The sequence below is a fragment of the Lontra canadensis genome, unplaced genomic scaffold (assembly GCF_010015895.1).
Source record: "Lontra canadensis isolate GAN:19392208 unplaced genomic scaffold, GSC_riverotter_1.0 scaffold94, whole genome shotgun sequence".
NCBI lineage: Eukaryota > Metazoa > Chordata > Mammalia > Carnivora > Mustelidae > Lontra > Lontra canadensis.
The window spans coordinates 4,466,903-4,490,887 of record NW_022631088.1 but is presented as its reverse complement, the minus strand read 5'-3'; the positions used below and the strand labels follow the sequence as shown (position 1 = coordinate 4,490,887).

The 23,985-nt window shown below is 39.0% G+C and overlaps 1 protein-coding gene across 1 annotated transcript in view; it reads left to right on the top strand.

Moving 5' to 3' along the window:
- Positions 1-23,985, top strand: part of HDGFL3 (HDGF like 3) — a 71,571-nt gene that overhangs the window by 949 nt on the left and 46,637 nt on the right. The window lies entirely within an intron of this gene.

Here is a 23,985-nt window from a genome sequence, read left to right as displayed (position 1 = left end):
TAGCTCTCTCTTCCAGGTCGTGGCTGGCGCTTTCTCTCGAAAGCATCTGCGTGTAATACACGGCCTTAATTTTTTTTTTTTTTTAAATCGGTTCCTTTGGGCGAGGAGGAGATCAACACTGCCGTGTGTGCTTTGTGTCTTAAAAATAAACCCCGTTTACTTTTGATTTTTATGCTAGTTGGCAGTTAGTTGTTTGAAAGGAGAAATAACAGTGAAAAGGAGGGTCAGGGCATCTTGGAGGCTCTGTTGGTATCCTTGGGGAACAGAATAGATGTGGGAGATATTGGCATAAATAAGAGTGTGAGCTCTAAAATGTTGTATTACAGTCAAGTGAAGGTAGCTAGACGGGGCGGGGGGGGGGCACCCATTCACAAAAGGAAGTGACATCACGGGTGGCCAGGCTGAAATTAGTGAAGTTGAAGTAATGGATGGACATAATCACTTTTTTTTTTTTTTCTTGCATTTAGTTCCGCGATTGTAAAACAGAAAAAAAAAAAAAAAAAAAACAAAAACCAAAAAAAACAGTTGGCCTGGGAATTGGGGGGCCTGGTATTGGGTTTGGGCTCTGTTATGGACTAATCATTTCAGCTGTCTGAACATCCATTTCTGAAATTAGAAAATTATCATCTCTAGGATTTCTTCCAATACTAATAACCTCTGGTTTCAAGTGAGGTTCAGGTTCCATTAGGCTGTGATAATAACTTTGGAGAGTCAACAAACAAACAAACAAAACCAAACCAAACAAACCAAAACTTAAAATTTCATTAACAAGTTGCTTACTTAGGTTGGCCACCTGTAGTAATTTTGAAACAAAAAAGTGCAGTGGAAGTAGTCCTAGTTCTATATCTGATTGCACACAAAATTCCTAGAAGTTGTAATTCCAAACCAAGGCAAAATGGAAAATAAAATGAGGAAACAGAATCAGGTTGTTAGATAAAATAAGTACAGGAAGGAAAAAAATCTGTGTCTCTTCCCCATTTAACGTAAACTCCTCAAAGAAAGGACATGTGTTTTCTTTTTTATAAAATGGTATTTTATAGTGAGTGGCATGTTGTAATTTCCAAGGAAAGGTAAGGGTTAGAAAAAGATGTCAGTCCCTACTCCTGTCGTTACCGTGTTGTATGCACCATGGATGTCCTCATGTTACTTTCACTCCGGGTCACTAAAGGCATTATCCCCATTTTACCCCTCACTATAGATGATGTCTGTAGATGATGTTACAAAATGCTAACTGGAAAAAAATATCCTACTTCTTCATATTTCAAATACTGTCATTCGATATGAAGGCAGTCTTGTGGGGATTAGATTCTGTATGGCCCCAAGGGATCAGACAGACCTAGGAGGAAAAACATGGGGGAGACAGATTTTGGGAGGACTCTTCTATCAAAGAAGGTCCATGCTTGGATGGAGAAGCAACTTCCCTGCTGTAGGGAAGCTCTTGGGTCCTAGGCAGCCCCTTATGAGGAATGTGGGCCCCAAGGATTCACTCCTCTAGCAAATTTGGTCAGGTTGGATTCCGCTTTTGGCCGCCCTTCATACTCTGTGACCTTAGGCATATTCTGTAATCTTTCTAAGTTTTAATTTACTAGCCTGTGAAACAGGCATAATTCTCACCGCACAGATTCAGTTGTGTAAAAGTACCAAGCAGTGGTGTTTGGGTATTCCTACCTTTTTTCCTTTTTCGATTTCTGACTTTCCCCTTGTATCACTACACTGTTTTTAATTTTCAGCTTTTGAGTAGATAGGTTATTTTTTCCAACCTTTTGTCATGAATCATTTCAAGTGTACAGAAAAGTTAAAACAGTTGTCCGGTGAACACCTTTATATCCACCACTTAAATTCTACAATTAACATTTACTGCACTTGCTTTATCTTGTGATTCACGATCCATTGCTCCATCCGTACAGCAGTCCATCTTATTTTAATCCATTTTAAGGTAAGTTGCAGGCATCAGTATAATTTACTCCTAGGTACTTCAGCGTGCGTTATCATTAACTAGAGGTCAGTATTTTTTTCTTTCTTTCTTTCTTGTTCTTTTTTTTTTTTTTTTTGCCTTTTGAGATAAAATTTATATAAACTGAAACACACTTAAATGTACCACTCAGTGAGGTTTGATTAATGTATACGCTGGTATAATCCAAACCCCTTGTAAGATATACGGTAGCATCAGTACCCATGAAAGTTCCCTCGTGGCTCTTCCCAGTTAATTCCTGTCCTCTTCCCTGTTCAGATGCATTTTATTAGCATTCAGTAGCCAAATAACTGTTTCTAACGGAATATATTTTATATTGCATATGACTTAAAAATAGAAGTTTTATTTGTACCTATGGATTAACTAGCTTGATATTAAAAATACTTATGCTAAAATAAGAGTCTCTGAACCCTATTGATCATGTGCTCTATTGGTAAAAATCCCTAATATATATAAGTTTACTTTAAATTATATCTCCATGTAAAATGCATTATTGCTACCTACATTGTAAAATAAATACAAAAGAAAGCAGATGACAGATGATGTAATTTATGTTTTAAAATTCTTATTAGCAAAATATTGATAGTAATAGATTAAGTCTGTATTTTTAAAAATAACTTTTGGAATATTTTTTGCCTGTTTCTTGTGAGATCTGACTAGATAGTCACAGTTTTTCTGAAGAGGTTTTCTATAATAGAACTGTCAGCTGGGCCATTTCCTTCTTTGCTTGTGCTTACATTATTGGTATTATCTTTGCAGGACTCCTTTTAGCCACTTGTTCATTTGGCCAGAGTTCATTTAGAAGTGAATATTCCATAATTTTGCTCAACTAGGCACTCTGAAATGGCAGTAAATCACAGTGTGCTCAAAGTGAATAAATACAACCATCTGAATAAGGACACCAGTGTCCATTTATATGTTAAATATCTGTAAAATTTACTTTGTAGGTAAAAGAATAAGAAACTAAAATAGAAATTGTACTATTTTCTTCTCACACCCTTCCCTCAAATTATCTTGTATATCCTCTGAGGCGTGAGCACTCTCTGTATGTTACCCCTGCTCTGAAAGATGGAAGTAAAAAGCAAAGCAAAACAAAAAAGTCCCCCAAACTCTTGTATTTCAACCAAGAACTCTTTTTTAAATTTAAAAACCTTATATGAGATCTCTCCAGCATTGCTAATAGAAGAGGAAATAAATACAATCACTTGGGAAAACTGGCCCAATCTACCATAGTTAAACACACACCTATCTTGTAATTGAGCAGTCTGTTCTAGGCATATACCCGAGAGAAGTGAGTGTTTATGGCCACCAAAAGGCTTGTGCGACAAGGCTCACCCATGACAGCTTTATTCATCATAGCAGAAGATTGAAAACAACCCAGATGTCCATCAGCAGGAGAATGGCTAAACCAAACTGTAGTGCATTCATGCAGTGGTGTACTGCTTAGCAGTAAAAAGGAACAGACTACCGAGGCCCACAAACATAGGGCTGTATTTCAAAATTTGGGATTGAGTGAAAAGAAGCCAACATGAATAGGTTCTGTGTGATAACATGACCATCGAAAACAGGCAAAAGTGGGGATCAGTTCGTAGTGGTTGGAGGGGATGTTACAGACTGGGAGGAAGCTCCGAAAATGTTTGTTACCGTGATCTGGATGTGGATCCACTCAACCTTATCAGACTGCACAGTTAAGATTTGCACCCCATCCTGTGTGTAAGTTTTACCTCAACTTCATACTTTGAAGTAGGAGAAAAGAATCTAACACTTCAGACTTCATGGATTGAATTTGACCATTCTTAGCTTTCAGGTGAGAATTTTATTTTTTCTTTAAGGCTTCAGTGCTACCAATTTGCATCTTCCTGTTCCCTTTTGACTGAGAAACTTCGTTTACTACTTTACAGCTTTCTGTTTACATTTCTTTTTAGTTCTGGTTTCTGCCTGTCCTTTGGTTTAACTATATTAGTTTTTCTAATCCTTTCATGCTAAATCATTGCTGGTATTTTTAATCTAGCTCTCGACTTCTTATCAGGTAAGAAGTCGAGAGCTAGATAAAACATTTGGGGGCGCCTGGGTGTCTCAGTCAGTTGGGTGTTTGCCTTCAACTCAGGTCACGATCCCAGGGTCCTGGGATTGAGTCCCATATCGGGCTCCCTGCGTGGTGGGGAGCCGCCTTCTCCCTCTCCCTCTGCCCCTTCCCAGTGCTCCTGCTCTTACTCTTAATCTCTCAAATAAATGAATAAAATCTTTAAAAAAAAAAAAGGCACTTGATTGCTGTTCTAGGACAGCTTGAAGAGCTAAACTCTTAGCTAAATTTTTACTGAGCACCTACTATGTGTTAAGGCACTGTGCTAAGTATAGTTTTTCATTTTTTCTACCAACAGATTAAATTTTCAACAATTTAAAAATATTATAATTACATAATTAAAGTTTCCTACCTTTTTTTTTTTTTTTTTAAGAGTTTATTTATTTGACAGAGAGGGAACACAAGCAGGGCGGGTGAAGAGGGAGAAGCAGGCTTCCCGCTAAGCAGGGAGCCTGATGCAGGGCTTGATCCCAGGATATTAGGATCATGACCTAAGCCAAAGGCAGACGCTTAACAACTGAGCCACTCAGGCTCCCCTCCATACCTAAACACTGATTGAGAATCCTTAGTTCTGATCCATAGTACTTTCAGTTTCTTTGCTGTTACTAAACTCTGAACCTTTATTTCTGGAGACCAAGCTACATAATTTCAGGGAATGACTTGGGACTTAAATTCTTTTTAATCTCAACATGAAGTAAGATGTTTATATTCCTGCTCTTTGGCATGAGTCCAGAGTAGCCCATCATTGGTTCATCCCTCAGGTAGAGTGGCAGGAATTCATTCAGCCTTTCCCTGGGGACTATATTCATGTTGCTGAGGGACTGGCACGTTGTCTCATTTTCTTCTGCTTAAATCTGGGAACGGATAGGCAGCTTAAACCCTCAGTATCAATATGTACATTTGCTCCCATTTCAACCTGCTGAATCGTTTTTCTGGCACATCCCCTTTGCTGTGCCCTAATGACTACTGTTTCCCTGGGATTTGGAAAATGTTAATTCTCTGAAGCCAGGTTTCTACTATATGAGATTGTGTTTCCTTCTTTTGGAAAATGACTGATAGTTTAAAATTATATGACTGTATTGAAAATATCTATTAGCATAGGAAAACATCATAGGCTAGTAAATATGGTGAACCTAATAGAGGAAGAGCCCAAATGCTCCTGTTTATTGGAGAAAGTTACCTTCTGTTGCAGAAGATTGTCCAGATGTTCAATCAGAATCCAGTCTACTTGAAGCTGTGATTAGTCCACTGCCAAAAGGCTTCTTAATCACTTAGAGCCTTGCTTACTGGGAGCATGGTCCGTGGACCATTAACCTGTCAAGGACCAGATAGGTGCAGAAATGGAAAGTAAGAATTTAGAAAAAATTTTTAATCTATCTGGTAGAGTAACTTCATGTTTAAGAATTTAATTTTTAAAATGAAGTTTATGTTTTCTGTGACTATTTTTCTACTATTTCATCTTTCGTGTATTTTATAAAAATGTCTGTAACAAATTAGAAATTTAAAAAAAATGTCTTTCACCACAGAGTACTGACTATAGAGGATCCTTAAAGGCCAGCAGTATTCCTTGCATATAAAACAATCTGCTCATACGATAAACTTTTTTTTTTTAAGATTTTATTTATTTATTTATTTGACAGATAGAGACTAGAAGTGGGCAGAGAGGCAGGCAGGGAGAGAGAGAGGGAGGAAGCAGGCTCCTGCGAGCAGAGAGCCTGATGCGGGGCTTGATCCCAGGACCCTGTGATCACGACCTGAGCCGAAGGCAGAGGCTTTAACCCACTGAGCCACCCAGGCGCCCCACGATAAACTTTTTTTAAAGATCTTATTTTGGGGACACCTGGATGGCTTAGTTAGTTAGGCATCTGACTCTTGATTTCTGCTCCCGTCATGATTTCAGGGTCATGAGATGGGACTCTTTGCTGGGCATGGAGCCTGCTTAAGACTCTCTCCCTCTCCTTCTGTCCCTCTCCCCCTAGCACTCTGGCTCGCTTGCTTTTGCTTGCTCTCCTAAAAAGAAAAAAAAAATTTTTAAGTAATCTCTACACCCCACAGGTGGCTCGAACTCACGACCCCAAGATCAAGAGTCACTTTCTCCACTGAGTCAGCCAGGAACCCCTGCTCATATTGTAAACTATTTTAAACTATCTTCAGCTATTTAAAAGAGAGAATGAATTTACTTTTATAAGTATCTCATCTGTGTAAAAAGTTTTTATTACTTCAGTAATAATATTCATTGTAGAAAAATTATTATCCCTCTGCCTTGTCATAAGCATCATGAATATGAACCTACATGTATAAGTACATAATTTTTGTAGTTCTATACAGTTTTGTAGCCTTTTATCCATTTAAACACTATACCTTTGGGAACTTTCAATGGCAATGAATATATTCCTATAGCATTATTTGTAGTAGCTGTATCTGGTGATTTATGGTATAGACCTATTTGTTATAAATTATAACCAGTTCCTTTATAGGGACATCTAGGTTATTTCCAGCTTTATTTTTTTAATTTTTAAAATATTTTATTTATTTATTTGACACAGAGAGATCACAAGTAGGCAGAGCTGCAGGCAGAGAGAGAAGGGGAAGCAGGCTCCCTGCTGAGCAGAGAGCCCGAAGCGGGGATTGATCCCAGGACACTGAGATCACGACCTGAGCCAAAGGCAGAGGCTTAACCCACTGAGCCACCCAGGCCCCCCAATTTCCAACTTTATACTATAAAATAAGACTCAGAGAAACATGCATTAAGCTAAATCATTAGTTAACTTCCTCAGGACAAGTCTCTGGGAATTTCTCAGTCAAGTGGCATGTGCATGATTTAAAACTTTGGATTTACATTGTCACATTGTCTTCCAGAGAAGTTTTGACTGTCTTACCTAGTAGAAGAATAAGAGAATACCTGTTTCCATACATATTCATTGTAAGTAGAGGACTCAAATTTTCAAAAGTATTTGTCAGTTTAATAAATACAAATATTTAATTGAATTTATTTGTTTACATGTTAGGCAGAGTGTGTGTGTATATATATATATATATATATATATCATATGTGACATATCAAATCATATATCATATATGTCTTGATTACAAATGAGGACAAATATCTGATAACGCTACTTGAAGATGTAAGAAAACCAAAACTTAAGAAATTCACCTAAGGTTCCGTACTGAGTAAGTGTGTTAATTCCATATCGTTAAGAATGCCACAGGAACATAAGAAATGTGGTAACAAGAGTAGGTAAAGGGACTGAAGAAGCAGTTGGTGGTGCGTAAGAAGACCATTTATGTATATATGTAGTACTGAGAAACAGCAGGGAGGCCAGCACTCTCATGTCCGAGAACATTTATTGTGACGTTATTATGTTATTACTATTTTGTATTATCATACATTATTTTTTTATTAATTATTTTTCTCTAGTCTGTATGTCTTTGCAAGCCCTTTGACACAAGGCAGTAAAAACTAAGTAAGATATTAGTTACGCATACAGAGAAAGCAGAGACCCATTAAAATCAATTCCGGGTGGATAGCATGGTGTTGACGTAGTGTAGGTTCTAAAACCTTTATGTGTGAGAGGATACATACACTTTGAATACCGGGTGGAGCAGTCGTGAGAGTTACTGGTTCAGTAGAGCCTAGAAGCTGAATCATAAGAACTGCTACTAGCCACTGTATTCTTAATCCCTGTAACAGCATCTTCCTGTGTTATTTCACTGCCATTCATACATGTAATAGCTTCTCGGCTGTGTTAGTAAGTGAATTTTTCTATTCTGTTTTCTTACCAAATAGGAATTTGCTGCAGTTAGTCAGGAATAGCTGTATAGTCACAGGGAACCACATAGAGGTAAAAAGAATGAAGTAATCTGGGTTCCTGGGTGGCTCAGTGGTTAAGCATCTGCCGTTAGCTTAGGTCATGATCCCGGGGTCCTGGGATTGAGCCCCGCATTGGGCTCCCTGCTTGGCAGGAAGCCTGCTTCTCCCTCTCCCACTCCCCCTGCTTGTGTTCTTGCTCTTAATGTCTCTCTCTGTCAAATAAATAAATAAAACTTTTTTAAAAAATGAAGTAATCTGATAACTGGTGAGTTTTAAGCCTTTAGAAGGGATATCCTCCAGGTATCTGAGTAAGATTTCCTGTGATGTTGGAAAGAACAGTGACACCAGGAGTTAAAATACACATACTTCATTCCACCACTGTCTTGACTTGTCAGGTTTGGACATCTTTTTTTTATTACAGCCTCTTTGTAAAATAGGGAGGATGATAATTCTTATTTTCTTTCTCATTTTTCCTTGGAATCAAATGTTGAAATGTACATGAAATAAGTTTGCTAAAAGGACCATAGACCATATATGGGGAGGTGTGTGTGTGTGTGACCATATATATATATATACACACACACACACACACACACACACACACACACACACACATATATACACACACACACATATATGTGTGTGTGTGTATATATATATATGTGTGTGTGTGTGTATTCTGCCTAACTTGTAAGCAGACATTAATTCAGTTATAGATTTGTGTTTATTAATACCACAGTGTCATATAGGCCATATTCCAAAGTCCTGCAGCTAATATCATCCTCAGTGGGGAAAAACTGAGAGCTTTTCCCCTAAAGTCAAGAACACGACAAGAACATCCACTATCACCACTGTTGTTCACCATAGTACTGGAAGGCCTTGCCTTGTCAAACAACAAAAAGAAAAGGCATCCAAATCAGCAAGGAAGAAGTCAAACTTTCACTCTATACTCTATACTCTGGTACTCTATATAGAAAACCCGAGAGTCTCCACCAGAAAACTGCTAAAGCTGATACATGAATTTAGCAAAGTCTCAGGATATAAAATCAGCCTACAGAAATTTGTTGCATTTCTCTGCACCCGTAATGAAGTGGCAGAAGGAGAAACCAAGGAATCCATCCCATTTACAATTGTATAAAAAACCATAAGATACCTAAGAATAAACCTAACCAAAGAGGTAGAAGATCTGTATAATGAGAACTGTAAAACATTAATGAAAGAAATTGAAGAGGACACAAAGAAATGGAAAAACATTCCATGCTCCTGGATTAGAAGAAAATATTGTTTAAATGTCTATACTACCCACCCAAAGCAATCTACACAGTCAGTGCAATCTAGATCAAAATAACACCAGCATTTTTCACAGAACTAGAACAAACAATCCTAAAATTTGTATGGAGCCAGAAAAGACCCCAAATAGCCAAGGTAATGTTGAGAAAGAAAGCAAAGTGGGAGGCATCACAATTCCAGACTTTAAGCTGTATTACAAAGCTGTAATCAAGACAGTGTGTACTGGCACAAAAACAGGCACATGGATCAATGGAACAGAATAGAGAACGTAGAAATGAACCCTCACCTCTGCAGTCAACTAATCTTCTACAAAGCAGGAAAGAATATCCACCAGAAAAAAAGACAGTCTCTTCAACAGATGGTGTTGGGAAAACTGGACAGAAGAATGAAAGTGGACCACTTTCTCATGCCAAACACTGAAATAAATTTAAAATGGATGAAAGACCTAAATGTAAGATAGGAAACCATCAAAATCCTAGAGGAGAAACAGACAGCGATGTCTTTGACCTTGGCCACAGCAACTTCTAACTAGACACGTTTCTGGAGGCAAGGGAAGCAAAAGCAAAAATGAACTATCGGGACTTGATCAGGATAAAAAGCTTCTGCACAGCAAAGGAAAGAATTGACAAAATGAAAAGGCAGCTGCCGGAATGGGAGAAGATATTTGCAAATGGCATCGGATAACAGGCTAGTATCCAGAATCTATAAAGAACTCATCAAAATCAACATCCCAAAAATAAATAATCCAGTTATGAAATGGACAGAAAACATGAACAGACATTTCTCCAAAGAAGACGTACAAATGGCTAACAGACACATGAAAAAATCCTCAGTGTCGCTCATCAGGGAAATACAAATCAAAATCACAATGAGATACCACCTCATACCTATTAGAATGGCTAAAATTTACTCTGGAAACAACCGATGTTTGTGAGGATGTGGAGAAACGGGAACTCTTTTGCATTGTTGGTGGGAACTCAAACTGATGCAGTCACTCTGGAAAACAGCATGGAGGTTCCTCAAAAAGTTAAAAACCAGAGCTGCCCTATGACCCAGCAATTGCACTACTAGGTGTTATCCAAAGAATATTAAAAATGCTGATTTGAAGGGGCACATGCACCCCAGTGTTTATAGCAGCACTATCAACAGTAACCAAATTATGGAAAGCACCCAAATGCCCATCAACTGATGAATGGATAAAGGTCCGTGTGTACACACACACACACATATACACACACACAGGAATATTACTCAGCCATCAAAAGTGAAATCCTGGGGCCCATGGGTGGCTCACTTGGTTGAGTGTCTGACCTTGGCTCAGGTCATGATCTCAGGGTCCTGGGATCAAGCCCATGTTGGGCTCCACTCTTAGTGGGGAGCCTGCTTCTCTCTTTGCCTTTTGCCCATCCCCCTAATTGTGTTCTCTTTCTCTCAAATCAAATCTTTTTAAAAAAGGAAATCTTGCCATTTGCAATGATGTGGATGGAACTAGAGTGTGTTATGCTAAGTGAGATAAGTCAGAGAAGGACATATACCATATGATTTCACTCATGTGGAATTTAAGAAACAAAACAGATGAACATAGGGAGGGAAAGAAAAATAAGATAAAAACAGAGAGGCAAGCCATAAAAGACTTCACTGTAGAGAACTAACGGTTGTTGGAAGAGAGGTGTTGGGGGGGATGGGCATTAAGGAGGGCACTTGTGATGAGCCCTGGGTGTTACATGTAAGTGATGAATCACTATATTTTACTCCTGAAACAAGTATCACGCTATATGTTAACTAACTTGAATTTAAAAAAAATTGTGTTTATTAAATTTTTATTTGCTTTCCCTTCTTTTTCCCTAAGAATCCCGTGTTAAGATGTACCTAACAGTTACCTACCAGGAGAGCACCAAACTCCTTGTCATACAGTGGTAGAAACCTAGTAAAGTCTTAGTGGATGTTCTTGTGGTTGGCAGGTGTCTTTCAGTAGTTTTCTTGTGGCTTTATAATAATTGACTTGGCTCTAGGCTCTGAGCATTGTGGGCATTTCTCATTGGCACCCCTCCCTCAGATTCCCAAGTGTGGTGGGCCATTTCTGGAGGTTCAAGCTTAAGTCTTTGGGGGCAGACTGAACTGGACTGCGTTGGCACACAGGAAGGATCTGTGAGAAAACTACTTTTCCCACTTGAGCACAGACACTTGAGCTCTGAGTGGACTCTCTCAATCTGATCATAGTCCATAAGGCTGCCCGGAAGTAGACGTTATCTAGTTGTCAGAGTGGAGGGAGTCCATGCTAATAACGAAGTCGCCTCCACGGGGACTGGAAAGTTCTTGATAACATTAACGTCTCAGTTTCTGTTGCAAAATATATATAAGATGAGAGCTGTTAGAAAGGCTGGGTTTGTTCAGTTCAGAAGTGGTTGCCAATATAAAAATGAGTGTCAGAGAAGATTCAAAAATTTTTATGTAGGAAGAAATGTCAAAAAATAAACTCATGTCTTCAGATCTGTTTTTCCTTTTTCTCTGTCCCTGAAGTAGAACTTTTGTGCTAATGGCGTCTTTAACTTTGGAGGAAATGCAAATTCAGAGGGAGTGGTATGACAGATCCTTGGTTCATTTTTTTTTTAGAGTTACATATGTTGACTAGATTGAAAACTAATTCCCTCTAGACCTCTGTTTGACTTTCGAAATGAGACCAACTACTTTCAAATAAGACATAAGTGTTCTTATTTCCCCTCACTGAACTGCTACGTGAGGATTCAGTCAATAATTTTGAAAATGTTTAGATCTTGAAAATGAGTCATTGTTGCTGATTGATTCTGATGCAGTCTAGTCCCGTAGCTTTCAGACTTTTCTTGTACTATAGTAAGAAATAAAGCCCATAGTAAGAAATAACTACTAATTTCATACACATACACACACACACACCAAATCATACTGTATGTGATGCATTCTGATATTTTTATATTTTGATTTTGTATAAAATCAGGTTGCAACCCACTAAATCAGTTTCACTTCCTACAGTTTAAAAACCACTGGTCTGGTCTGTTAGGCCAAAGGGAAATTAATCTATGTGAGTTTTGTGTGTGTGTGTGTGTGTGTGTGTGTGTGTGTGTGTATATGACAGTAGTTGGATTTTTTTTTAAGATTTTATTTATTCATTTGAGGGAGTGAGAGTATGAGCCGGGGGAGGGGCACAGGGAGAGAGACCAGGAGATTCCCTGCTCAGCTGGGAGCTCAGTTCCAGGACCCTGGGATCATGACCGGAGCTGAAGGCAGACCCTTCACTGAGCCACCCAAGGGCCCGACGACAGCAGGAGTTTTGAATCGAGTTAGTCCCGAGCATTTGATTGTGCTGTAGCCATGGTGTGGTACCTTCTGAGGTGGGTGTAGTCACGGGACTAATGTTCCTCGTGGTTCTGTATTTCCTTTTAAATCACTTGTCTAATCAAAAAGAGACTTCCTTGCTATTATTCGATCAGCCTCGGTAGAGAGAACCTAGTCTTGACGGTAGTAAGGCATCTTCGGTTTCTATAAAAGGTGCATTTCTGAAAAGGTGTAGTAAACACAGTTTAGGATCTCCCATCCGGCTGGTTCCCTCACACAAAGCAAGTACACGTCTGTTAGAAAACACCCCCGCTGTACCGAATGGAAGGATCCTGGAGCTGGAAGGATCCTATTAGGTTAACCCTTGTGCTATGCCAGATACTTCGAGCTCTGCTCGTTCTCCAGCTCAGTCCCTCTGTTGCTGTGGGGGTCCGCCGGCCCTACCCAGTGGGAGGCCAGGTGGGCGGGGAGAGACAGAGCCTGTGATAGAGTTATGAAATATGATGGCTTCCTCTGTTTGTTTTTAATAAGCTCCTTGTCTGGGCGAGGATTTATTTAGCTACTAGGGATCAGGTAACCCAGAACAAGTGTGTCCCTTGTTTTATATTGTGCTAAGAGCAAATTACAGAAGTAGAGCAGTTCAGCGGGAGTGGGCAGTTGGAGCCGCTTGCTGGAGTGACACGAGAGGACAGTGACGGGGGACGCCTCCTTTGCCGCAGTGCACTTGTTCCTCCCTCCATGTTACTGTGCACTCGGAGTGAGCCCGGAACCTCTCCATGTCCTCTGGCCACATCCACTGCCTCTCCTTACCCAGATTTCACCTCCAAGATCACCTAGACTCTCCCACCCTAGTCTCCTTTTCTACTTTGAGACATTCATCCTAGAAACCCCTTCCTGGGTCATCCTTACAGTCGTCCCTGTCTGCTCCAGCGGGTGCCTCCTGCAGCCGGCAGGCCGTCATCACAAAGTGTGCAGCCCGGCCCTGCCGCAGATTGCTTTCTTCTAGGTCCTCAGTGCCCCTGTCCATTCTTCTTGGGTGTTCCAGCATCCCTTTACTGTTCTCCAACTCAGATGTCTCCCCCTCGTTTTCGGCACATCATTTTACCTTCGTATATTTCGTATGTTCATTTTCAAGGTGAAATGGAAGAGTAAGGGCTTAGTGGGCAGAGGAAGTCACGTCTGCATGGTGCCTCTGTCCCTCAGAGCAGACGAATGACCTTGGGTCGATTACCTAATCTCTTGGCCTCAGTGGACTCTTCTATAAAATGGAAACAGGAAGGACTTGTTTGCCGGATTGTTTCAAGGATTTTGAACACAAACAGCCTGGAGTTTAACATGATTAAAAAATATTTGTTTCCCTCCGGTTCACCTGTTCCCTGTGCTCTTTACTAAAACCCTCCTCTTCCTTGATTCCACCCTTTTCCTCCTTGCCTGCAACATTCAGTAAGTATTTTTGGAATGTTTGCCATGTCCCAGGTGTTCTCATAGGTCCTGGGAGTACAGAAGGGACTTCAGCAGCCTTCTCCCCTCCGCTAGCTCTTTCTCTCCTGGCCAGAAATAATCCTCTCTCCCGTATTCTAGGCACTGCTTCCTCTGCTTTCCTTGGTAGCCAGGCTTCCTAAATAACTGACCTTACTGTCTTTCTGCCGCTTTCCCAAAGGTCACCGTGATATCCCAGTCCAAAGAACACATTTCAATCCTCCTTTTTTGCCTCTGTGGAATTTAATACTGCCTTAAAAAAAATTCTTTTCTCTTGGCTTCCTTCCTGTATTTCTTTTCTCGAAAGGTTCTTCCACTTCTCTGACTGTGCCTTTGCAGGATCTTCTTTGTCTTCAAGCCACCATTTAATATCTCCTAAACCCCGTTTCAGGCCCAGAATCAACTGTTGTGGGCTTTAGACCCATACGTCCATTTACCATCTCGGCAGCTCCATCTAGCCATCTCTTGGGTACCACAAATTCATTGTCAAGACAAATCTAGCCGCCCCTCCCCGCCTAAATATTTCTGTTTCCGTGAAAGATGACAATTCAGACAGTCACCCCAAAAGACAGAGACCTCAGATTATCCTAGGTGCTCTTTTTCCCTCATCTCCCACGTTTTACTGGTCACTAACGATGTCTAGATGGCCATGCAAATGCAGGCCTGCTGGTCGTTCAGATAGAGAAAAGTGGTGTGAAGTCTGATTCATCACACAGCCCACGGCATAGTAAGGATGCTAAATGCAAGAGAACCGAGACATATTCATGTTGTAAACAGGATATAATTTCAGTAAAATGATAAGATATTGATATCATTAATTTGGATTTTATTGATGTTACTTCATTTCTACTTAATATATAAATTAACCTTGGTTTTATAGTATATGGTTATAATATATTGTTGCTATATTTGAGCATGTTTTAGAACATGATAAAATTTTATGACAGCTGGGGTTCTACAAGATTTTGTTCCCTTTAAAAATAATTACAGACGGGGCGCCTGGGTGGCTCAGTGGCTTAAGCCTCTGCCTTCGGCTCAGGTCATGATCTCAGGGTCCTGGGATCGAGCCCCACATTGGGTTCTCTGTGCAACAAGGAGCCTGCTTCCTTCTCTCTCCCTTTGCCTGCCTCTCTGCCTACTTGTGATCCCTCTCTGTCAAATAAATAAATAAATAAATAAAATCTTTTTTTAAAAAAGTTTAAAAATAATTACAGGGATGCCTGGGTGGCTCATGGGTTAAGCCTCTGCCTTCAGCTCAGGTCATGATCTCAGGGTCCTGGGATCGAGCCCCGCATAGGGCTTTGTGCTCAGCGGGGAGCCTGCTTCCCCCTCTCTCTGCCTGCCTCACTGCCTACTTGTGATCATCTCTCTGTCAAATAAATAAAGTCTTTAAAAAAAATAAAAATAATTACAATTGCCCCTTGAACAGTGAGGGAGTGGGAGTTAGGGGCAATGACCCCCATGGTCAGAAACCCAAGTATAACTTTTGACTTTCCAAAAACTTAAGTACAGGTAGCCTACTGTTGACCAAAAGCCTTACCAATAACATAAACAGTTGATTAACACATATATATATGTTTAGCCTTACGATAAAATAAGAGAAAGAAAATATTGTTAAGAAAATGATAAGGAAGAGAAAATACATGTACAGTACTGCATTAGAAAAACCTCACATAATGTATATAATGTGGGGCCCTTGCAGTTCAAATCCATGTTCAAGGGTCAGATGTAATTTAAGATGCCACAGATTAAGAGACCTCAACAAATTAGAATGAATTCGTGACAATGAGGGACCTAGAGAGAAAGACATATAAGGACATAATCAGGGATTTGAATGTTTAGTCAAAGAAGGAAAGATGTACGTGCTGATAGTGATTTTCAAATATTTAAGGGACTCACATGCAAGAAGAAATAGGAAGTGTGGGGTAGCAGAAAGAGCGTCTACTTTGGAGCCAAAAGTATAGGTTCAAATGAAGCTCTACCACTTGCTGACTGTGGTCTTGGGTAGATTACCTAATCTCCCTTAGCCTCTGGTTCCTTTTCTCTGAAGTGGACTTGGTATCCCCTCCCCCCACGAGGTTGGTGAGAGAACTTAGTACCTGACACATAGTTGAAGCTAAGCCAATGATAGTTTGTTCCTTTCCTGGGTAGTTTTTTAAAAAGGGTGGAACTAGAATATGGGATAGAAATTGATCTAAAAGTAGGCTTATTGCAAGGAAGAACAGTTAAGAGAAAGTCTTAGGACTAATTATCGAGAACTTATATGCCATTAACTTCATCTGTCAGCACGTAACCCTGTGTGATTCATGTTGATGCCCCTTCTTTACAGATGAAAAACCTGAAGTTCAGAGAGATTTTAAGTATCTTTCCAAAGATTGCCCAGTTATAGTAAATGATAAACTTGATCCCTGGCTCTGGAACCTGTGCTCTGAACCACTACAGTGCGCGGTGCGTTTTGTCTGTGGCAACGCACATGTATTGAGCCACTCATCCAACACTGTTTAGTGAGCACCTACTCTACGGCAGGCACTGTCCCCCACACAGGCCGAGTGCCCGGTACAGAACATGACAAAGAACCTGCCGTCCAGTGATTCTTCTCTAAGGCAAGAAGGTAGTTGAAGGGGACAGGAAGTGCTAGCAGTGGTACAGAGTGAAGAGAGGATCTTGCTGTGTTTTATTCAAGAATGTTCAGGGAAAGCCTCTCATCACATGGCATTCAAACAGGGAATCGAAGGAAGGGAGGAAGCCCTGTGGATATTCATTTTAGGTAGAGAAGAGCAAGTTTCTCATAATTAATCTTTTTATTAAGGATAATTATTCTGAACCATTTCCACTTGTTTTTCTAGATTGACTTTAGCAATACCTTGAGTTTCAAGAGAAATCACAATGGAATTTTAGTTGTGAGTGAATTAAATTGTAAATTAATAGGAGAAATGACCCTTTTTCCATATTGAAACATTGAAACATGCCTGCCAGAGGTATGGAATGTTTCTGTTTACTTTTCTATCTCAGTAGAGTTTTGTGGGTTTTCTTCCTAAAGGATCCACACAGTTTTTAAAAATTACTGGGTGTTGTTTCCTGTTGCTGGTGCTTTTATAAATGGAATCTGAGTAGCTCAGAACACAAGCACCTTGGTGTCCCCCCGACATCGTAGCTTTCTCTCACACCTAGTGTGCTGGCAAATCCTCTTAATTCTAACTTCAGAGTATGTGCAGAATCCAAAACTTCTACAGCCACTATCCTTATCCAAGCCAGTATTGTCTCTTAAATATATTATTTGAGTCAGTTTATAGCTGGTCTTCCTTTCCATTCTTGCGCTCTGAAGATCTGTTCTCAGCAGTGTGGGCACTGCCACATGTTAAAACGGAGTGGACATCAACCTCCTCTCTTCTCTGCTTCAGTGCAGCCTAGGGCCTCCTCCCTGCTCCTTAATGTGCCAGTCATGCTGCTGCCTCAGGGACTTTGCCCAGGCTCTTCCTACATCCCTCCCAGACCGCTTCTAAGTCTCTACGTAGGCGCCAACGAGAAATTTTACCATCCATTTAAAATATAACCCCATCTTCATCCTTGGCTCTGATTTTGTATAGCTCTTTATTTGCTTTCTTATATACTAAATAATTTACTTATTTAATAGAGTTATTTTCTATTTTATTTTGCCCCTTGTTTGTTGGTGTATCCTTAATGCCTTTAACAGTGTCTGGCTCACAAAAAAAAAAAACAAAACTAAATATTTGTTGAAGGACTAAGTTCAGTCTTTTATATTTTTCAACCTGGTCTCTGATGTTACATGCCAGAGCTTTTTATTTTTACTTATTTGTCATCCTGCTATACTTTATTTCTCAAAAAAGATTTATTATAGGGAGTGAGTGATCGGCGAGAGGGGTAGAGGGAGAGAGAATCCTGAAGCTGGCTCCTGCTGAGTTTGGAGCATGACCTAGGGCTCGATCCCAGGACCCTGAGATCATGACCTGAGCTGAAGTCAAGAGTCAGCTGCATAACCCCAAGTCACCCAGGGGCCCCATTCTACTATACTTTTTAATTCTGTTTTTCTAGTGATACACTTTTTCTTAAATCATATGCAGATAATTCTTTTGTCTTCTCTGTTTCAACACTTGTTACGCAGGCTGCGAATTCTCTTAATACATTAACTAGAACTTTCAGAACAGTGGTAAGCATTGGAGATAATTGACGTTCTTGTCTCCTTGGTTTTTAGGAGTATGTCGTATTTTATTACTCTATGGTTTTGTCTGTTTTCAGATAGATAGTCTTTATCATGTTGAAATATTCTTGTATTCCTGTTTTTCGAGGAATTCTTATAAAGAAGTTACATTTTGTCAAATGCCTTTTTTACCATCCATTGTAATAATCATAACATTTTCTCTTTTAGCCTTTGTATTAATTATATAAACAGATATTAAATGTTAAATTGTGCTTGCGTACCTAGAATTTACCTTACTCTGTCCCAGTATGTATATGTGTGTTTCTTTTTTTGTTGAGATAGAATTCAGATACCATAAAATTCACCCTTTAAAATGATGTAATTCAGTGGTTTTTATTACATTCACACGCTTGTGCAACCGTTGTTGGCAACTCCAGAACATTTTACCACTCCAAAAGGAAACCCTGTATTCATGAAGCTGTCATTCCCCATCTACCCATACCCCTGCCAATCAGAAATCTACTTTATCTCTATGAATTTGCTTGTTCTGGGTATTTCACTGAAGTGGAATCATAGGGTGTGTGGCCTTTTGTGTCTGGCTTCTCTCACTTAGTGTCATGTTTGTCCGTATTCCATCCGTGTAGAGCAGACATCAGTCCTTCATTCCTTTTCATAGCTGAATAACATTCCACTGTGTGGATATTCCACATTTCTTAAAATCACTCATCAGTTGGTGGGTATCTGGGTTGCTTCTGCTTTTGGCTTACAGATATTGCTGCGATGAACATTCGTGTTACAGTTTTTAGTGTGGACTTAATGTTTTCAGTCTTTTGGCCATATACCTATAAATCGAATGGCTGGGTCATATTATTACTCTATGTTTGAAAAATTGCTGGACTCTTTTCCACTGCTGCTTCCTACGTTACACTCCCAGTAGCCTGATTGCCCTGGCTGAACCTCTAGTACAGTGTTGACAAGAAATCAGAGTGAATGTCCTCATCTTGTTCCTGATCCTATGGGGACATTTTTAGTGTTTCACCATTAAGTATGATGTTAACGAAGGTTTTGTGTTGTTGTTGGTTTTTTTAATAGATGCCCTTTATCAGCTTAAGGATATTTCCTTTATTCCCAGTTGGTCGAATGTTTTTATCAAGAAAAGATGTTGGATCTTTTCAAATGTTTTTCCTGTGTCTATTGAGATTATCATGTGGTCTTTGTCTTTGGTTCTATTAATAGGGTGTATTGTGTTGATTGATTTTGATATGTTGAACCAACCTTACATTCCTGAGATAAAGTCTTTGGGTTATGGTACATAATTAAAAAAAAAAATCAGAACCAGTTTTATTAAAGAAGTTTGAGTCATTTCCTTCCCTATCATTCTAGCTTTCCCAATCCGCCGTCACACATGGTTGGTACACATGACATTGATTACTGATTGACCCTTCTTACACGTTGTTCCATGAACATGAAACCCAATAACAGTGCTAACCCATTAATCTTAAAAGTGTCCTCTTTTATTAGCTGTTTCTCCTTGTCAGTCAGTCAGTGTCTAGCTCATTCCCCCCTGTTCGGTAGAATTAAATGCTTTCCCCATTCCAAATAATGTGCTTACAAACTGTCTTCTATTTTGGTCTTTCTTCCTAAAGGTGAGTTTATTTCCTTCACTTCTTAAATGATTTGGTTTAGTTTCTTTGTTTTATAATGTTCTGTTATGCTGAACATTAGTTCTAGTTTTAGCCAATCTGATTATTTTCCTGTCACTTTTTATAACCCTGTCCCCTCATGCAACAACCAGTTTGTTCTCTGTATTTAAGATTGTTTGTATTGTTTGTTTTGTTTTTTAGATTCCAAATATATGTGAAATTGTGTGGTATTTGCCTTTCTCTGTCTGAGTTATTTCACTTAGCGTAATACCATCTAGATCCATCCATGGCATCGCAGATAGCAAGATTTATCCTTTTTTATGGCTGAGTAATAATTGTATATGTGTACCTCATCTTCATCCATCGTCTGTTGGCGGACACTTGGTTTGCTTGTATAACGTGGCTAATGTAAATAATGCCGCAGTAAATACAGGGGTCATATTATGTTACCGAATTTCATTTTATTTGGGTAAATACCCCGTAGTATAATTACTGGAGTCATGGGGTATTTCTATTTTTAATTTTTTGAGGAACCTCCATACTGTTTTCCCACAGTGATTATACCAATTTACATTCCCACCAACAGTGCATGAGGGTTCCCTTTTCTCCACATCCTTGCTAATGCTTGTTATTTCTTATCTTCTTGATATAGCCGTTCTAGCAGGTGTGAGGTGATCTCTCATTGTGATTTGGATTTGCATGTCCCTAATGACTGGTGACACGGAGCGTCTTTTCATGTGTCTGTTGGCCATCAGAATGTCTTCTTTGGAGAAATGTCTATTTGTGTCCTCTGCTGACTTTTTTTTTTTTTTTAAAGATTTTATTTATTTATTTGAGAGAGAGGCAGTGAGAGACAGCATGAGCGAGGAGAAGGTCAGAGGGAGAAGCGGACTCCCCATGGAGCTGGGAGCCCGATGTGGGACTCGATCCCGGGACTCCGGGATCATGACCTGAGCCGAAAGCAGTCGTCCAACCAACTGAGCCACCCAGGCGTCCCCTCTGCTGACTTTTTAATCAGATTTTTTGTTGGCTGTTGAGTAGTAGAAGTTATTTAAATATTTTGGATATTAACCCATTATTGCATATATCATTTCCAGATATTCTTCTCCCATTCAGTAGGTTGCTGGTTTCCTTCTCTGAAAGCTTATTTTGGTGTAGTCTCAGTAATTTATTTTTACTTTCGTTTCCTTTGCCAGAGGACACATACCTAGGGAAATGTTGCCAGTGTTCAAGAGGTGACTATCTGTTTTCTTTTAGAAGTTTTATGGTTTCAGGTCTCACATTTAGGTCTCAATTCATTTTGAGTTTATTTTTATGTATGGCGTAGGAGAGAGGTCCAGTTTCATTCTTCTGCATGTAGCTGTCCAGTTTTCCCAACATCATTTATTGAAGGGACTATCTTTTACTCATTGTATGCTCTTGCTTCCTTGGTCATAGTTTAATTGATCATATAAGCCTGGGCTTATTTCTGAGGTCTGTATTCTGTTAAATTGATTTGTGTGTCTGTTTTTGTGCCAGGGCCATACTGTTTTGTTACAGTGTATCTTGAAAGCCAGATTGTGTTACCTCCAGCTTTGTTTTTCTTTGTCAAGATTGCTTTGGCTATTTGGGGTCTTTTGTGGTTCCGTACAAATTTTATGATTATTCGAGTTCTGTGAAAGATGCCACTGGTATTTTGAAAGGGATTCATTGAATCTGTACATTTCTTTGGGCAGTTATGGACATTTTAACAATATTAACTCCTCCAGTCCATGAATACAGTATATCTTTCCATTGTGTTGTCTTCAGTTTTTTTTTAATCAGTGTTTTATAGTTTTCACAGGACAAGTCTTTTCGCCTCTTTGGTTAAATTTATTTCTAGGTATTTTATTTTTGGTGCAAATATAAATGGGATTGTTAATCTTTCTTTTGCGGCATCATTATTAGTATATGGAAACACAACAGATATTTCTGTATATTAATTTTGTATCCTACAACTTTACTGAATTCATTTATTCTAGTAGTTTTTTTGATGGAGTCTTTAGAGTTTTCTATATATAATAGGTCCTCTGCAAATAGTGATAGTTTTACTTACTTTTTACCGATTTGGATGCCTTTTGTTTTTTTTCTTTTCTGATTACTGCTACAACATTCAGGATTGTGTTGACTAGAAGTGGTGAGAGTGGACATCCTTGTCTTGTTCCTGATCTTAGAGGAAAGCTCTGTTTTTCACCATTGGTATTATATTAGCTGTGAATTTGGCATATGTGGCCTTTATTAAGTGGAGGTATGTTCCCTCCAAAACCACTCTGTTGACACTTTTTATCATGAATGGTTGTTGGATTTTTTCATATGCTTTTCCTGTATTGAGATGATCATATGGTTCTTATCCTTCATTTTGTTAATGTAATATATCACATTGCAGATACTGAACCATCCTCGCATCCCTGGGATAAATCCCACTTAATCGTGGTGAATGATCCTTTTAAAGTATTATTGAATTTAGTTTGCTAATATTTTTTGGGAGATTTTTGCATCTGTGTTCATCAGAAATGTTGGCTTGTAGTGGGTTTTTTGTTGTTTGTGTATTTGTTTTTGTAATGTCTCTCTGCAGTTGTAGTACCATGGAATGAATTTGGAAGCTTTCCTTTCTCTTCTATTTTTTTGTAATAGCTTGAGAAGAAAAAGTATTAGTTCTTTAAGTGTTTGCTAGAATAAAACTGTGAAGCCATCTGGTCCTGGACTTGTGTTTGTTGGCATATCATTTTCATAGTAATCTCTTATAACCCTTTGTATTTCCGTGATGTTGGTTGTTGCTTCTCTGTCGTTTCTGACTTAGAGTCCTCTCTCTTTTTTTCTTGATGAGTCTGGCTAAAGGTTTATCAGTCTTATTTTTTCAAAGAATCATCTTATGGTTTCGTTGATTTTTTTCTCCTGTTGTTGTTAGTCTCTACTTTGTTTATTTCTGCTCTGATCTTTATTATTTATTTTTATTATCCTTATTATTTTATTATCTTTATTATTTATTATTATTATTATTTCCTTACTTCTGCTATGGGCTTTGTGCTTTCTCTGATTCTTTAGGTGTATGGTTAGGTTGTTTGAGATTTTTCTTGCTGCTTGAGGTAGGCCTATATTGCTATAAACTTCCCTCTTAGAACTGCTTTTGTGCTTCCCAGAGATTTTGGCTGTTGTGTTTTCATCTTCATCTCTCTCCCTGTGTTTTTTATTTCATCTTTGATTTCCTTATTGACCCACTGGTTGTTTAGTAGCATATTGTTTAGCTTCCACATGTTTGTGTTTTTTTCCATTTTTTTTCCTTGTAATTGATTTCTAGTTTCATACCACTGTGGTAGAAAAGACACTTGATAGGATTTCAATATCTTCTTAAATATACTGATCTATATTAAATATACTGATCTAATGTGTGATCTGTCCTGGAGAATGTTCCGTGTGCGCTTGAAAAGTATGTGTATTCTGCTGTTTGGGGATAGAAATGTTCTGTATATATCTGTTAAGTCCATCAGGTCTGATGTGTCGTCATTCAAAGCCACTATTTCCTTATTGATTTTCTGTCTGGATGGTCTGTCCATTGATATAAGTGGGGTATAATTCTTTTTATGTTGCTGGATTCAGTTTGCTAGTTGGTATTTTGTTGAAGATTTTTGCATTTTAATCATAAGCGATATTGATCTATTTTGTTGTGATGTCTGTGCCTGGTTTTGGTATCAGAGGAATATTGGCCCCCTCTCAAAAAATGAGTTAGGGAATGTTTCTTGTCTATTTTTTGAAAATTTATTTCTGTAGTATTTATGATAGGATTATGTACTCTTATTCATCAGAGAGACATAACACTGCGTCCTAAATGAATTTTACCTTACATTTTGTTCTATTGCTTCTTCACTTGCTGCAGATAATTTTGAAGTCTTTAATGAAAAGTTGGGATGCCTGGGTGGCCTCGTTAAACAGTCTGCCTTCGGCTCAGGTCATGATCCCAGCGTCCTAGGATCCAGCCCTGACTTGGACTCCCTGCTCAGCTGGGGGTCCACTTCTCCTTCTCCCACTTCCCCAGCTTGTGTTCCCTCTCTCACCGTGTCTCTCTCTGTCCAATAAATAAATAAAATCTTTAAAAAAAAGAGAGAAGAAAGTTAAATGATAGTACCTCCTAAGACAAGATTTAAGATGACTTCCAATATTGTTATATTATTGTTGTGTTATTTGGGGGGATGGATAAGAAAACTAAAATTCATTAAT